The sequence below is a fragment of the Sminthopsis crassicaudata genome, chromosome 3, assembly GCF_048593235.1.
Source record: "Sminthopsis crassicaudata isolate SCR6 chromosome 3, ASM4859323v1, whole genome shotgun sequence".
NCBI classification, from domain to species: Eukaryota; Metazoa; Chordata; class Mammalia; order Dasyuromorphia; family Dasyuridae; genus Sminthopsis; species Sminthopsis crassicaudata.
The window spans coordinates 187571295-187585709 of NC_133619.1; the positions used below are offsets into that span (position 1 = coordinate 187571295).

General features: G+C 37.2%; 1 long non-coding RNA gene across 1 annotated transcript; it reads left to right on the plus strand.

Moving 5' to 3' along the window:
• The first annotated feature begins 977 nt into the window (after positions 1 to 977).
• Positions 978 to 14146, plus strand: LOC141560936 (uncharacterized). The gene is made up of 4 exons (XR_012487907.1): positions 978 to 1370; positions 1697 to 1821; positions 2985 to 3104; positions 13952 to 14146. It is a non-coding gene; the product is annotated as an uncharacterized LOC141560936 (long non-coding RNA).
• The last annotated feature ends 269 nt before the right edge of the window (positions 14147 to 14415 follow it).

The following is a 14415-nucleotide window of genomic DNA, read 5'->3' on the forward strand; positions in this document are numbered from 1 at the left end:
ATATTCTCTCTTCAACAACACTGGGAGGTAAGTGCTATTATCCACACTCTCAGTTAAAGAAACTGAGGCAACAGGTCAGCAAAATAGAGGCTAGATTGAAACAGATCTTATCTTGTACACACAACCCTGGCCTTATTAACAAGGGGATTCTAGATCTGCAGCGTTCAATTGGGTGTTCTCCAAATTCTACATGAAGAAAGGTACCTGATGAAGGAGTCTGGGTTGTTAACCATGGCCCTAGCTCCTTCTGCTTTTCAGCCAAACTCTAGGCTCCTTCCCAAGAGCAATATGTGGGCTTAGCTCCCTTTCCCCCTGCTGCTTCTACTCATGTCCCCAGATTCTGGTCCCTGTGTCTTTTGTGACCGTATCATTCATCTGGTAGCCCACCTCATCCATCTTCCTTAGACTACTCAATCAGCAAAGCACAACTAAAGAAGGAGCAAACATATATTACATACTTACTAGGGGTCATATATTACACTAGACCCTGGAGCCATAAAGATAAAAACAAAATGGTCTTGCCCTCAACGTTTATATTCTATTGGGGAAAATGATGTCTACAAAAAGAACTAGGAAGAAATCTATGCATAACTAAGATAATTGGATAAATATTTTTACATACATTGGATTAAGCATATATTTTCACATATTTAACATATAATTACCTGTCATCTAGGGGAAGAGGTGGAAGGAAGGAGGGGAAAAGGTGGAAGAGAAGGTTTTGCAAGGGTCAGTGTTAAAAACTTACTCCTTCATATGTTTTGTAAATAAAAAGCTTTCCTAAAGCAATTTTTAAAAGAAAAAACTCCACATACAGGCTGAGCACTATCCTCATCTGATGAGCATTTGCTTTGCTTAGCTTCTCCATGGAGACCTCATTGTGTCATGCCCATTGTGACACGCCTGAGAACACCCAAGGTTTTCTGACTTAAAGGTGATGTTCTCTCCCCAATAACCCAGCTGGATCCTGACAGCAAAGGGCAAAGGAAGTGTGAATAGAAGGATGGATGAGTGGACAAATAGACTAATAGATTAGATACATAGATAACTGGTGATAGATGGGATAGAAAGGATAAACAAAAAAAATCAAATGGATACACTTGATGCATAGTTAAATAGATAATGATGGGTAGATAAGTGAAAAGATAGATTTATAGTAGAAAAGTTTATAGGTAGAAAAGATTTATAGGAAGAAAAGCGATTTATAGTTAGAAAAGAGATTTATATGATAAAAAGCGATACATAAGTAGAAAAGATATATATATATATATAGGTAAAAAAAAGTGATTTAAAAGAAAAAAAGAGATTTATAAGTAGAAAAGAGGTTTATAGGCAGAAGAGAATGAATAGCTGCATTAAATTATACATAGGTAATGAATGAGTCAATGGAGGGTTAGGTAAATCAGTAAATAAATTACTGGATAGAGAGTTCCATTCAGGCCCTCATCAGCATGATACCAAGGGCCTTTGTCAAAGATTGAGACTACCTTCACATCAGTACTAAACTATTATATTTTATCCTTCAAGATTATAGAAGCTAAAATGGTTGCTTTCTATCTGTCTTGGGAAGTTGTTGACTTCTCTTTCCTCCCCTCTTCCCCTGCCTCCCCAAAATTTTTTAATTTGTGGATGGTTATTCCAGTAGATCATTTGGACACATATCTTTCACTCATGCTGTAACATTTTACCTTTTCAGGCATCCTATAAGCCACTGCTGAAGCAGAGGAGATACTGAACCAGTTGTTACCAGATGCTGGCGATATTGAACGCATCTTCGGGCCTTGGGATCTACTTAAAACGGGATTTAACATGTTCATGAAGGTAAAGTAGCTATATAGAGATAATCTATCTGCAGCTTCCCTCCTGCAGTCAGTGTTAATAGGAGATCAAGGTAGGACCAGGTTGCTGACTAGCCCTATATATACTAGAAGTACAAATAATCTGGGAAATAGAGAGCCTCCACTTAAAAACAAACAAACAAACAAAAGCAAATTATTTTAGTTTGGAAACTATTTTCTTTTTTCCTCATCCTATGCCTAGTTCCCAGAAAAAAAGATGACTTGCTCATATTAGAGGTTTCATAAATGCTTGTTGAATTCAATTACATATAGATTAAGAGTTTTTCTAAAATTATTGGCAGCTGGCTGGGTCAGTGGATAACACTGTTGGACCTCGCTTGAATCAGCAAGAGATTTCAAACACCAGCTGTAGGACTCTGGGCAAGTCACTTAATCTGTGTTTGCCTCAATTTCCTCCTCTATAAAATGGGAATGATACAATCATGTTGGCTCCACAGAGAATAAGCCTCTGAGAACTATTTGTTTTCAAGTAGAGTCACAGCATCATGGATTTTGAGCTGGCAGGAATATTTCAGGGTTTCTACTTCCATATTTTACAGAGAAAGTCACTGAGACTCAAGGAGGTTTAGTAGAGTTAATATATTGTTCAAGTGCATACAAGTTATAAATGGCAGAGACAAGATTCAAACAGATCTTGTTAATACTATCATGTTACCTCTAAGTGTTCATTATATATGTGTGTATGTTTGTGCATATATGTGCGTGTATATTTCCATACTCCAGTCTTCTAACCTATAGCTAAATATATTAACTCTTAAAACAAAAATGATGGGATGGGGTAGGGAAAAGACACTTATAATAAAGTAACATTAAACAAGTGGTATTTTGCTCTGCTGTTTATTTCTTACCTTCATGACTTTTTATTATCACTTTAAACTCCCTGAGCCTCAATTTCCTCACATGTTAAATGAGAGACTTGAGCTCCATGACCACTAGAAAACTACATTTCCAGTTCTAAAATTATGATTCCACAGCTGAAAATCTAGGAACATTGCCTCCTAATTTAAGATCTGTATTTGATCATTAATATTTTGTCTTGGATTTTATATAGTTCATTTGTAGCAACATTAACCTGGCATTCTTGTCTGAGGGCTGACCCTGTCCTTGTTGTGGTGACTTTTACAGATGAGCTGCCCTCATCCCAGTGATCATCCACTCCAGATCCTCTTTGTGGTTGGTGGGGTGACAATATCAGAAGCCAAAATGTTGAAAGGTCTCGTTTCTTCCCTGAAGCCTGGAACACAGGTAACAAACCTGAAATAACAGGACATGCGTCTCCCTGGCCCAAGGATGGGAGCCAAAGATGGCTGTTCCCACAAGACTTGTTCTGACCCTTAGGGGTAGCATCAGAGGAGATGATCTATAGAACTTGAGAGATTGTGAAGCACTGTGTAAATGTCAGATACTACTCTTACTACTACTATTATTACTCATACTCTTACCCCTATTATTATTAATAATACTTCTACTATTAATCCTCTTCCTACTCCTATTAGTATTACTCCTACAATTACTACTATTACTCTTTCCCCAACTACTACAATTACTCCCGCACTTATTACTGTTATTATTCCTTCTAGATCTCTTCCTCCTGCTACTAGTATTATCATTGCTCCTATTCCTATTAATACTCCTTTTACTACCACTACTATTATTTCTACTACCACTTTTACTATTACTATTGCTACAACAACTCCTATTCCTACTACTCCTACTACTAGTGTAACTAGTATAGTGGAGAAAATGCAGCTACAGAAATAATGACCAGACATCTGGCTAAAGAAAATGCCAATGAGATTTGCAAAAGAATTATATGGGGATTAGACAAAGATGCTCCTTTAGAGGAGATCATAAGACGCTGTGCTACAGTGGGAACAAATGCTTTTTACACCTGGACAATGATGAATGTGGAAAGGCAGGGTCCCTCCTGGCAAGGGCCTTCTAGAGAAACTCGGCGATGTTTTTCAATGTGGAAAAAATTGGGCATCTAAGAGCTCAGTGTAGGTATGGAGATACAGTGAGAAGACAGGGTGAAAGAAGACCCTAAAACCCCATGTCCAAAATGCAACAGAGGACTCCATTGGGCATCAGAGTGTAGAGTAATTCAGAGAAATGGGATGAGGGGCCCAGGTCCAGGGCCCCCAGGCAAAAAAGACTTGGGGCATGATGGCAGCTGATGTTACACCCAAAGAGCCTTTAGAAGGTCAGGACTCTGATTTGATCAACCAGCAGAAAAGCAATCACATGGCAGAAAGGGATTACCTGATAAGTGAGCCAAAAGGCAATCAGATTGCAAAAATGGATTACACTTGGGGAGAATACAGGCCTTTTAAACCAACAGGGCTGTGTCCAGTGCAAACAATTCCAATGTAATTGCCAGATGATGTGAAGAGATTTAGAAAGTGGTAAATAGAAGGAAATTAGATAGGTTAACTGCCTGGGAGAGAGGGTTTGCTTGTATTTCTTCAGCAGGAGAAGGAATCAGATGGGTGCCAACGAGTCATATTTGCCTTGTCCATCAGAAAGAGACAGAAAAAGAGAAAGACCTCAAAATAAAGGAGAATATCTAAGAAACATCTGACACTGAAAGAGCATGGATAATAAGAAGACTGTTAAAGAACTTTAAAAACCAGCAGGAATCATTGGACTTCCTCATACAAGATGAGACTAATGGACAATGGACTTATGGACATTTATAAATTTTCAATTTATGATTATTTGATTATGTTATTTGTCATATACTTCTAGCATGTGTTATGTTACTATGTTACTATGTGCTTATGTAATTTATGTAATTATCTGTAATACTTCCCATATTGATGGATTTATGTTTCAAGGTCATGACTGTCCTATGTTCTGAATCAAAAGAAAGGGGGAGATGTTAGGATTACTAAGTGAGAACTCAGGTTGTCTGGATAGTGACAAGGTGAGAATTCAGGTTGGACAATTACAAGGTGAGAACTCAGGTTGACTTGATGGAAGGAGCAGGCTCATTGGCTGAGGTGGTTCTTCCCAGAAGCCCTTGCATTATCCCATGCCCATTCTCTGGGAGGATAAAAAGCAACAGTGGGCCTGGAAAGTGAGTCTGCCTGCAGAAGGATAAGAGCTGGAGGAGATTCAATAAAAAGACTCTGCATTGCATCAGGCTTGACGGGGCTCTCTGCAGGAAGGGAAGTCACTTCTCTGGACAAGAGTTAACAGCAACTGCCTGGAGACAACGGTTCACTACAGGAAGAAGAATCTGTCTGAGAGATTTGAGTAGACACAGCAGATCTCTTCCCAGAGAGCGATCCAGCAGCTTCTGGAGACAACAGCTCGCTACACCTATTATTATTACTATTGCTATTACTACTTCTTCTACTACTATTATTCCTACTGCTATCATTATTAGTACTACTACCATTACTATACTTTTATCATTACTACTCTTCCTACTACTTTTATCACTATTATTTTTTCCTCCTCCTATTACTGTTACTACTCAGGACTACTCCTACTTCTTGTACTCCTCCACCTCCTACTACTACCACTACTCCTTTCTCACTACTATTACTATAATTACTAATATTACTACTACTACTACTACTACTACTACTACTACTACTACTACTACTACTACTTCTACTAATACTACTACTATTACTACTACTATTGCTACTCTTACTTCAATTAGTATTATTATTCCTACTATGAGTACTGTTAAGTTTTCCTAGTGCCATGACCAATTTCTTGCCCTTCTAGGAGCAGACAACTTAACCATTACAACACCAGAAAAGGTGAAAGTGAGATGGGTACAGCTGATAGAGGGCAGGGGCTTCAAGGCAGGAAGACTTAGAGTCTAATTTTACCTTCCAAAACTTACTATATGTTTGAAATTAAATAAGTCATTTTACATCTGGCCCCAGTTTTTCTGAATAGTGAAACATTGTTTACAATAATCCCTATTGCCTAAGTTGTTGTGAGAGTCAAAATGATAAAATAATTTTAAAATAGTACAAATGCCAGCAAGTTATTTTTATTTTTTATTGATTTTTAATTATAGCATTTTTTTTGAAAGTACATATGCATAGGTAATTTTTCTTTACAACATTATCCCTTCTACTCCTTTCTGTTCTGAATTATTCCCCTACTTCCCTCCATGCCCTCCAATAGAGGGCAGGCATTCCAATACATATTAAATATCTTATAGTATATTCTTAGTACAATATATATGTGCAGAACCAAGTTTTATTGTTGTTGTTATTGCAAAGGAAGAATTGTATTCAGAAGGTAAAATTAATCTGTGAAGAAAAATAAAAAACAAAAAAACAAAAAAAATGCTCACAGTTTACATATCCCAGTGTTCAGGTTCTGGGTGTAGCTGATTCTGTCCATCATTGCTGAATTGGAATTGGATTAGCTCTTCTCCATATTGAAGATACACACTTCCATTAGAATACATCCTCATACAGTATCATTGTTGAAGTGTATAAAGATCTCCTAGTTCTGCTCGTTTGACTCTGCATCAGTTGATGTAAGTCTCTCCAAGCCTCTCTGTTTTCCACCTGTTGGTCATTTCTTAGAGAACAATAATATTCCATAACATTCTTACACCATAATTTACCCAACCATTCTCCAATTGATGGGCATCCGTTCATTTTCCAGTTTCTAGCCACTACAAAAAGTGCTGCCACAAACATTTTGGCACATACAGGTCCTTTTCCCTTCTTTAGTATTCCCTTGGGAGATAAGCCGAGTAGTAGCACTGCTGGCTCAACGGATTTGTAGATTTTGATAACTTTTGGGGCATAATTCCAGATTGCTCTCCAGAATCGTTGGATTCTTTCACAACTCCACCAACAATGCATCATTTTCCCAATTTTCTTACAATCCCTCCAACATTCATCATTGTTTTTTCCTGTCATCTTAACAAATGTGACAGGTGTGTAGTGGTATCTCACACTTGTGATTTGGAACTTGTGAGTGCAAATAGTTTTGATTTCATCATCTGAATATTGTCTGTTCATATCCTTTCACCATTTTTCAATTTGAGAATGGCTTGATTACTTATAAATTAGCGTCAATTCTCTGTATATCTTGGAGATGCGGCCTTTATCAGAACCTTTAACTGTAAAAAATGTTTTTCCAATTTGTTACTTCCCTTCTAATCTTGTTTGCATTAGTTTACCCCCGTTGGGGAAACTTTTTAATTTGATGTAATCTAAATTTTCTATTTTGTGATCAATTATGATCTCTTGATTTCCTTTGGTCACATAATTCTTCCTCCTCCATAAGTCTGAGAGGTAAACTATCCTATGTTCCTCTAATTTATTTATGATCTCATTCTATATGCCTAAATCATGGACCAATTTTGATCTTATCTTTGTATATGGTGTTAAGTGTGGGTCCATGCCTAGTTTCTGCCTTACTAATTTCCAGTTTTTCCAGCAGTTTTTGTCAAATAATGAATTCTTATGCCAAAAGTTGGGATCTTTGGGTTTGTCAAACATTAGATTGCTATTTTGATTCACTATCTTGCCCTGTGAAAGTATCCTAATCCACTGAACAACTAGTCTATTTCTTAAGCAATATCAAATGGTTTTGGTGACTGTTGCTTTATAATATAGTTCTAGATCAGGTACAGCTGGACAGCTAGACCACCTTCATTTCTTTTCATTCCTTCCCTTGAAATTCTCGAACTTTTGTTGTTCCAAATGAATTCTGTTGTTATTTTTTCTAGGTCTTTAAAAAAAGTTCCTTGGGAGTCAGATTGGTATAGCACTAAATAAATAGATTAGTTTAGGGAGTATTTTCATCATCATTATATTCTCTTGTCCTATCCAAAAGCACTGAATGTCTTTCTAATCATTTGAATCTGACTTCCTTTTTGTGGCAAGTGTTTCGTAATTTTGCTCATATAATTCCTAACTTTCCTTTGTTAGATATATTCCCAAATATTTTATACTATCAACAGTTATTTTGAATGGAATTTCTCTTTGTATCTCTTGCTGTTGGATTGTGTTGGTAATGTATAAAAATGCTGAGGATTTATGTGGATCTATTTTATATCCTGCAATTTTGCTAAAGTTCTGAATTATTTCTAATAGCTTTTTAGCAGAGTCTTTGGCGTTCTCTAAGTTTACCATTATGTCACCTGCAAAGAGTGATAGTTTGATTTCCTCATTTCCTACTCTAATTCCTTGAATCTCCTTCTCAGCACTTTTTGCCAAGGCTAGCGTTTCTAGTACTATATTGAATAATAATGGTGATAGTGGGAAACCTTGTTTCACTCCTTATCTTACACGGAAAAGTTCCATAAGATATTTACTGACTGTTTTAAATATATGTTCTTTATTATTTCAAGGAATAGTCCATTTATTCCTATACTCTCAAGTGTTTTTTGTAGGAATGGATGTTGGATTTTATCAAATGCTTTTTCTGCAATTATTGAGATGATCATATGTTTTTATTAATTTTATTATTAATATGGACAATTATACTAATAGTTTTCCTAGTATTAAACCAACCCAGCAATCCTGGTATAAATCCTGCTTGATCATAATCTATTATTCTGGGGATGATTATTTGAAGTATTTTTGCTAATATCTTATTTAAGATTTTAGCATCAATATTCAAGAAGGAAATTGGTCTTTAGTTTTATTTCTCAGCTTACAGTCTACTTGGTTTTAGGTATCAGTACCATGTCTGGGGCTTAAAAGGAATTTGGTAGGCCTCATTCAATTCCTTTTTTTTTTTTTTCAAATTTTTATATAGTATTAGAGTTAGTTGTTCTTTAAATGTTTGGTAGAATTCACATGTCAATCCATCTCTCCCTGACGATTTTTTCTTAGGGTGTTGGTTAATAAGTTGTTCTATTTCTTTTTCTGAAATGGGACTATTTAGACTTCTTACTTCTTCCTCTGTTAATCTGCACAAGCTATATTTCCTCCACAAGTCTGAGAGGTAAACTATCCTATGTTCCTCTAATTCATTTATGATCTCATTCTTTATTCCTAAATCATGGACCCATTTTGATCTTTTCTCAGTAATTGGTGTTAAGTGTGGGTCCATGCCTAGTTTCTGCCATACTAATGTCCAGTTTTCCCAGCAGTTTCTGTCAAATAATGAATTCTTACTCCAAAATTGGGGATCTTTGGGTTTGTCAAAAACTAGATAGCTATTTTTATTCAATATCTTGCCCTGTGAAGCTGACCTATTCCACTGATCAACTTGTCTATTTCTTAGCCAACACCCAATGGTTTTGGTGACTAATGCTTTATAATATAGTTTAGATCAGGTACAGCTAGGCTACCTTCATTTGATTTTTTTTTTTCATTACTTCCCTTGCAATTATCGATTTTTTGTTCTTTCCTATGAATGTTGTTATTTTTTCTAGGTCATTAAAATAGTTTCTGATTGGTGTAGCACTAAATAAATAGATTAATTTAGAGAGTATTGTCATCTTGATAATATTCGCTCTGCTTATCCAAGAGCACTGAATGTCTTTCCAATTATGTAAATCTGACTTTATTTTTGTGGCAAGTGTTTTGTAATTTTTCTCATATAATTCCTGACTATTCTTTGGTAGATGGATTCCCAAATACTTTATACTCTCAACATTTGTTTGGAGTGGAATTTCTCTTTGTATCTCTTGCTGATGGATTGTGTTGGTAATGTATAAAAATGCTGCAGATTTAGGTGGATTTATTTTGTATCTTGAAACTTTGCTAAAGTTCTGAATTTATTCTAAGAGCTTTTTAGCAGAGTCTTTGGGGTTCTCTAAGTATACCATCATGTCATCTGCAAAGAGTGATAGTTTTATTTCCTCTTTACCTACTCTAATTCCTTGAATCTCTCTGGGGTCTTATTAGTAATGGTGATAGTGAGCAACCGTTGTTTCACTCCTTATCTTACTGGGAAAGGTTACAGTGTATCACCATTACATATGATTTTTACTGACACTTTTAAATTTATAATCATTATTTTAAGGAATAGTCCATTTATTCCTATACTCTGAAGCGTTTTTAGTAGGTATGGATGTTGGATTTTATGAAATGGTTTTTCTTCATCTATTGAGATGGTTTCTGTTAATTTGGTTATTGATATAGTTGATTATACAAATAGTTTTCCTAATAATTGAACCAGCCCTTCATTCCTGGTATAAATCCCACTTGGCCATGGTTTATTATCCTGGGGATGGTTTTCTGTAGTCTTTTTGATATTTTATTTAAGATTTTATCATCATTAGGGAGATTGGTCTATAATTTTGTTTCTCTGTTTTCAGACTACCTGGTTTAGGTATCAGTACCATGTCTGTGTCATAAAAGGAATTTGGTAGGACTCCTTCAATCCCTATTTTTTCAAAGAGTTTATACAGTATTGGAGTTAGTTGTTCTTTAAATTTTGGTAGAATTCACATGTAAATCCATCTGGTCCTGGGGATTATTTTTTCTTAGCAGTTGGTTAATAGATTCTTCTATTGCTGTTTCTGAAATGTGACTATTTAGACTATTTACTTCTTCCTCTGTTAATCTGGGCAAGCCTATTTTTGAAGGTATTCTTCCATTTCATTTAAGTTATCGAATTTATTGCTGTAAAGTTGGGCCAATTAGCTCCTAAATATTGTTATAATTTCCTCTTCATTAGTGGTAAGTTCTCCCTTTTCATTTTTAAGACTAACAATTGTTGTTTCAAATATAGACAACTACAGGCACACAATAGTAGACAGAGTCTAAAGTCGAGTCCTGTCTTCTTTTTAACATCCTTTCTTTCTTAACTTTTTTGGATCATGGACTTTTTTGACAGTCTGGTGACTGCCTCTTCTAGGAATAGTCGTTTTTAAATGCTTAAAATAAAGGACCAGGATAACAAGGGAATCAGTCTTACTGAAATTCAGTTTTAAAATATGTTTTTTTCTCAATAGTATTTTATTTTTTTCCAAATACAGGTAAAGATAGTTTTCGACATTCATTATTACAATTCATTTTATTACAATTCATTTTGAAAATCAACCCGATATATCCCAGGTTTAGAACCTCTGCACTAGGCACTCTCCGATCCTGAAAATGTCTCCATTCTTTGAGGTCACTCTGTTGGTCCCCTCTTTCCAACCTGAGGTTGCTCTGAGTTCCTTGGGAAACTGAAGGAGGGATAGACCTGGCTGAGTCTCCCCCTTGGTTACTTGAGCTGTGGTTCTATGAGGAACCCATACAGAACTCTCAGCTTCCACCTTGAAGCTGGTGAAGAACCAGTTCTAATTCTGTGGGCAATGCCAGAGGCACTTGTTGCTTCTCTTTTGCCAATTACTTCTTTAAAAGCCTGGCTGTATTTATTAATACAGACAGAATAATTTCTCATAGATCCACAGAATGCACTCCCTGGGATGTAAGGCACACACAGACACACAAAGGGAGGCTTTGCATCCCACAGCACCAAGCTCTAACCCTCTTAGTCTGCAAACTCAAAAATTCCATTACTCAGGACAATCATGAAGCATGAAAGAATGGTAAATAATTGTAGGGAGTCACCCTAGTATCCTTTTAGGAAGGTCTCTGCAAACAGCTTAGAGCCCTATTCCGCCTCCAAGGCTGTAAATCTTAACCATGCTCACTGAGCAGAGAAGGAGCTCGGCATGAATGGTAAATAATTGTAGGGAGTCACCCTGGTATCCTTTTAGGAAGGTCTCTGCAAACAGCTTAGAGCCCCTTCCGCCTCCAAGGCTGTAAATCTTACCCATGCTCACTGAGCAGAGAAGGAGCTCCCCGGCTGCCGTGATACTGGCATGGGAAGGCGCTGAGTGCTTTTCTTTCATTGTGCATTGGTTACCAGGAGATGCAGCTGCTCCAGTGTCCATGGCACAGCCTTGGGCTTCACGGGGCAGAGACAGGTTACTGAGGGGAGGGGTAAGTTGGAGGTCTGAGCCAGTGAGGCAGTGGTAATGTTCTTGGTTCTTAGTCACCAAGCAGTCATCAGATGCCCAGTGCAGGAGACAGATCCCAGGCCTGAAGCCAGATGTGGCCTCAGGCTCACTGGCCTTGTCACCCAGGGAGAGGTTGCCCAGCTGCCTCATTTTTAAAAGGGAGAAAAAAGAATACCCTCACTTCCAAGTTTGAGAGGAGGATCCAACTGAGATAAATGCAAAGTTTAGCATGGGAGGTAGCATCTGGGGAGCGCTGGGCTAGCTGAGATGGTGAGGGTGCTGGGGCCTGGAATGGGGATGATGAAGATGATGATTACCAGGCATTGTACAAAGCACTTTCTTAAGGATAGAATGTCCCTATCACCTTTTTTTCTTTTTGGAAAGCCTGGTAGGAGAAATATTTGCCAGGGTTTCTCCACAACCTGGATTAGGGCCATACCTCCCTCTAACCTCAGCAGCTCCAGACCCACTCCCCTTCAATTCACTCTCCCTAAAAGGGAGACATCCTGGCCTGTTCTTAGCCCTCGATTTAAATTCGTTGGATTTATTCAGGGGACTCGGCTGCCTGACGATTGGAACATATCGTTTGATTTCATTGAAAAGGGTCTTTACCCTACAATTTCTCAAAGCAAATGCTTCTGTTTAATGTGAGCTTCAATCTCTTCCCCCAGTTGTTGCAACATTTGATTTATTGGTGTATTAAGCAGATGTAGTTCTCAGGGCATGTTGCTTGTGACCTCTTCCAGACTTACTATCCTATGGATCTAACATGATAACCTTGGTATAAGATTGGACTTGTCTTGTACAGACAACCCTGGCCTAATTAACAAAGGGATCCAAGATCTGCATCGTTCAAAGGGGTATTTTCCAAATTTTCCAAGATGGAAGGTACCTGATGAAGAGGGCCGGGGACTTACCCGTGGCCCTAGGCTCCATCCCAAGAGAAATATGTGGGCTTAGCTTCTTTTCCCGCTGGCAGCTTCTACTCATGTCCCCAGATTCTGGTCAATGTGTCTTTTGTGACCGTATCATTCATTTGGTAGCCGACCTCATCCATCAGCCTTAGACTACTCCATCAGCAAAGCACAAATAAACAAGGACCAAACATATATTACAGACTTGCTATGTGTCATATGTTACACTACACCCTGGAGACATAAAGATAAAAACAAAATGGTCTTGCCCTCAAAGGTTATATATTATTGCAGAAAATGATGTCAACAAAAAAAAAGTAGGAAGAAAATCTCTGCATAAGCAAGATAATTGCATAAATATTTTCTATACATTGGATTTATCATATATTTTCACATATTTAACATGTAATTACCGGTCATCTAGGGAAGAAGGTGGAAGGAAGGAGGGGGAATGATGGAACAGGAGGTTTTACAAGGCTCAGTGTTGATAATTGCCCCTTCATATGTTTTCTAAAATAAATAGGTTTCTCAAAAAATATTTTTAAAAGAAAACCTCCCATTAAAGCCTGGCACAATCCTCAGATGATGAGCAGTTTCCTTGCTTACCTTGGCCATGGAGACTTCATTGTGTGATGCTCATTGTGACACGCCGGAGAACACCCAAGCTTTTCTGACTTAAAGGTGATGATCTCGCCACAACAACTCAGTTGGATCCTGACAGCAAAGGGAGTAGTATGGGAATAGAAGAAGGGATGAGTGGACAAATAGACTAATAGACTAGATACATAGATAACTGGTGATGGATGGATGGGATAGATAGGATACACAAATAGATTGAATAGATACACTTGATGCATAGTTAAAAAGATAATGATGGATAGATAAGTGAAAAGATAGATTTGTAGTAGAAATGTGTATAGGTAGAAAGTGATTTATAGGAAGAAGAGTGATATATAGGTAGCAAAGAGCTCTATAGCAAGAAAAGTGATTTATAGGTAGAAAAGAGATTTATAGGAAGAAAAGCAATTTATAGGTAGAAAAGAGATTTATAATAATTAAACTGATTTATAATAGAAAAGAGATTTTCAGATAAAAAAAGGGATTTATAAGTAGAAAAGAGATATATAGGTAGAAAAGAGATTTATAGGCAGAAGAGAATGAATAGCTGGATTAAAATATACATACACACCACCTAAAATATTGCAGTTTGTGGATGGTTTTTCCAGTATATCAAATGGACACATATCTTTCACTTATGCTGTAACATTTTACCTTTTCAGGCAACCTATAAGCCAAAACTGAAGCAAAGGAGATACTGAACGCAGAGTGACCAGATTCTGGTGATATTGAACACATGTTTTTGGGCCTCAGTGATCTACTTCAAACGGGATTTAGATTGTTGTTGGGGAGTTTTGATCTATACTTTGGAGTTTATTGTACTGGTGGGGGGGAAGGGGAGAGATGATGTTGCTGAGTTTGATGGGGTTTTAAAAAAAAAAAAGTTTTTTTCTGTTTCCAAAAGTGAAAAGTTGTCATTCTTTCAGCGCCCACATGATTAGTGATATTTCCCAGTTTCTTCTGTGCTATCTGGTGATTAGATTTGCCAGCTCGTTAATCTAAAGAAATACTTGTTGGCAAACTTATTGGGTAACTTACATTTTCCCCTTATTTGCAGCTAGCCCATACTGCTGATGGGTAAAGCTGGCTATCCTATCTGGATTTGGGAATAAGAGAGGGAGGCAGA